This window comes from Capsicum annuum, unplaced genomic scaffold (assembly GCF_002878395.1).
Source record: "Capsicum annuum cultivar UCD-10X-F1 unplaced genomic scaffold, UCD10Xv1.1 ctg996, whole genome shotgun sequence".
Classification (NCBI taxonomy): domain Eukaryota; kingdom Viridiplantae; phylum Streptophyta; class Magnoliopsida; order Solanales; family Solanaceae; genus Capsicum; species Capsicum annuum.
The window spans coordinates 703,489-707,611 of record NW_025896054.1 but is presented as its reverse complement, the minus strand read 5'-3'; positions in this window follow the sequence as shown (position 1 = coordinate 707,611).

Sequence of the window (4,123 nt, the reverse complement as noted above, 5' to 3'; positions counted from 1 at the left end):
ATGTGTATAGTTAAAGAAAATGACATATTTTGTGTGATTAATTTAATTATCTGCTAGACAAACGAGAACATACACAAGAAAATTATTTCAAAATTTGAACCAATATTAATATGAGTTAAGGTGTTCAATTGAAACAAGACTTAACTCAAATGTCTAAGTGGAATATCAAGACAAGTTTTAAGTTGGCAAAATATGTCAACTTGGATGATGTCGTTGCAATAATGAGTGATATTAAACATTTCAAATCAGTAAGATATTGTTTGAATGGTTACGGTCATGAGGAAGGTTAGCAAATCAAACAAGACAACATATCATGAACAAATCAAAAACTTGTTTCAGCAAAACATAAAAGTTCTACAGCAGCAATAACAACTCTGAAGAAGCTGCACAAATATGGGATAGCAAATATATATATACTCCTATATAATATATGTGAGACAAAGAATTTGGAGATAATTTTGTCCTTTTATATTTTATCCCAAGAATAAATAATGGTGGGATTGTTATCTCACCAAATGTGTAGGATAGCTTATCCCGACACTATTTATTAATTTCGGGATAATTTATCTCGAATATTGCCCACCAAATATGCATTAAAAATTTCATTCCAAAATTATTATTTTATCTCAAAATTATTTGCTTTTGTACCTCACACGAAACGATCCCTTAAGGTATCAATTGGACATGCAAAAATGGATTGAATTAATAAATAAAGATTGAATTGAAATGATCTAAAAATTTTCTAAGTCATAACCTAACTTGTCTGACTTTTACCAAGTTTAAAATTTAGAATTTGTTTTCTCATAATTTATTTGAATACCTAATAAAATGTTTTTTTCTCTTTATATTACGATTATATAAAATGTATCAAATAAAAATAGCTTTTTAAAAATATTTAGATAAAGTATTCATGGGCAATCTGGGACTCATACCTGTAACCCTCCTCACTCCCCCAAATCTAAACGAATTGAACCAATCACAATTTTATGGGCTGATTTTTCCACCCTAATAACGCACATGCAAACTAATTAAATGAGTGATCAGTGTGATTGCGGTTAAGTTCCAAGTCAAAATTATAGTCTACTGCTTACTTTGGTAGATATTGAAATGAAGAATATGAAAATGATAGTTTGAATGAATTTGGTATTTACAGCTACCATTAGTAAACTCAATTAGTTGAGTTCAATATAGTAGTGTTTGCCATCAAAATCTCATACTTAACTTATAGTTTAATCTAAGTAACACCTTGTGTGTTTAAGCTCTTCCTAATGTTTATCATCTCCATATACTGGTGTCTGGTTTATATGTCATTTATGTTTGATTAGAATATTTTCCCCAAAAATCTTAACACAGTCACAAGCTAAGTAGGTTTGTGTAAAATCTAACAAAACTTATGATCCAAAATATCTTTTGCATTGGTATCCAAATACTTTTTCACCAAAAGTATTTTTCCACTTATTTTCTAATTTTGTATGACAATATTAATTTTTCTAAAAATTAATCTAAAGCCAAACTAAAATCCTTACTAGTCTTCAAAGACATAGTCGTTTGGTCTGAGATATAAGGAATAAATAATCTTGAAATAAAATAAAAGACTATTTTATCTCGTGTTTGATGTAAGGTATTAGTTAGTATATGTATTAGTTATCCCATCATTTACACTGTAATAATGAAATAAGTTATCTTATATGCATAAGATAACTAATCTCAAAATTAATCATTTCGAGATAAATTTTTTCCAACCAAATTAACAACCCTATGTTGTATGTATATATCACATGAATAAGCAGCAGCTAGCAAAGTACGGTACGTAAATCGACAAAAATGACATAGCTTACTTTGTTGTCTCTCCTGATTCCTGGAACATACTTTTCAACGACTTATTATTAATATTGTAACCAACTTTTAAGTATTGGAAAGCCTAAAACAACGAGGCTAATATGTGCACTAAACTGTCCGCTACACGTGGGGTTAAAAGAAGGATTGGAATATATTTATATGAATTCTTTATCTTACATGTTTCATGTTTGTTGGAAATTTTTTTCACAACTTAAATATATATACTAATAGAAGAGAAGCTTAGGCGTAGTACATAAAGTTTTCTTCGTAAAGTTCCCCTTCTATTAATAAAACCTAATAGTGAGTATAATCGATATTTAGTAATAGTAACTGCAAAGAGTATACTTATTAGTAGGTATACTTGACTTGCATGCAGCATCATCTCTGACAAGCAATTCAATTTGGAATGATCCCAGAATTTAAAATTTATGAATTCATAATTTTATTTCTTTAAATTCTTGAAGCTTAAATTTATAATTTATACACGTCAAACAAATTTTTTAGTATAAATTTAAATTTAAATTTAAATTACTAAATTTGATTGAACTCGTAGCATGTATTCTAGCTCTACTCTCATTTTCAACAACTTGACAACGGTCACTTTCTTTGCTTTGGTTGATTTAAATTTCATCAACTTGGTGTTGGCCCTAGGAATTATCCAGGTTGCTGCCTTGGTCTTTTCTTATTTTTTTATTATAATTGTTTTGTGTTTCTCTGAGTCCTAAGGGGATGAGAATCTGGTCACTTTCTTTAATACTAATCTCTCATTTCATCCCAATTTATACGACATATTTTAAATTTTGAAATTTAAGCTATTCTTTTTCCTACTATAGTTTTTTCATATGTGCAACTTTTCTTTCAGAAAAATCTTAAGATTTCAACTAGAAATTACAGTTAAAATTAAATTATTTGACTCTTAAAATTAAAATTATATCACACAAACTGAGACAAAAGAAATAATATATATACTAATGTAGGGATTATTATGTGAATTTTTTAAATTATTTGAAAGACTTGGTCATATATTCTTAATGCACGTATTCTTGTTCATATTGTATCTAACGTAAAATATTAATCCACAAATTCTCACATAATTTATGCAACTATCAGAGTTATTTAATACCAACAACCAAACACAACATTACATTCTGCAACAATTATTTTTTCCTTGTACAACCAGCCAAAGATGATCATATTAATAATGCAAAATTCTATTCTAATTAAGACTATTTTTTAGATGATATCATTATACATTGATTAAAGAGGTGAGATTAGCTTTTTTGGTGTGTTTGGTTCATCGTACTGAATATAAATGCATCAAATCAAACGATTAACCGTCTTAATAGCTGTATTATATTATATTAATTAATTAACTAAAGATAGTTGTATCTTTGAGGTTTCAACTTTTAATTTACTTATCAAATAAGGCTGCATGATTTGTAACTTTGATAAAATGTTTAGCCGACATCGCCCAATAATAATCTTTTTTCTATTTTGGCTAGAAAGTTGTAGGTTGAAAGGAAGTCATACAGTGAAGTTTTTGTCATTTAAAAAATTAAGTTGTCAAACAGCTTATTACATAAATGTAGAATAAGACTGCATACAATAAATTTTTATAACTCAATCTTTTGTGGATATTATATATAACGGGAGCTTTGATGCATCCGCAGGGATGAACTTATGGTCTATTTTGTGGTGCTCCGGCACCAATTACTCAATGCAGATAAGGTACAATTATATAAGAAATATATAAAAATTAATATAAAATTTATAAAAGCACCCATTAAACTACGAAGATAGTTGAGCGTTTTAATTTTTAGGTGGAACCTTAAAAGATTTAGGCATCAATATGTGTTCGAATCTCCTACTCCTAGACACCCAAGATCTCTAAATCTTGAATCTACCACATACATCGGACTATCATTTTACGAGGTCGTGGATTATATATTAGTCATACATAGTTTGATCTGTGATGCTATAATATTTAGCTATTGCAGATTTTCAAGACGTCAACGCTCGAGCCTCGGCTTGTTTCCTACTACATTTTTTTAGGGACAATAACAATCTTCTTATAATTAATAGTAGTAATATAATTTAAAAACCAGCCGCAAATTATTGATTCCTGTAGAAATATCAACTGCAATTATTCTGCTAATTAATTAGTAGAATTCAACTTGATCAATTTTTTAATGAACGTATATCGGACTTTTTCAGATTTTACAATGAACCATTACTCATATCCCATCATTCTGGGAAGAAAAAAGAGAAGTTAATAATAATAAAT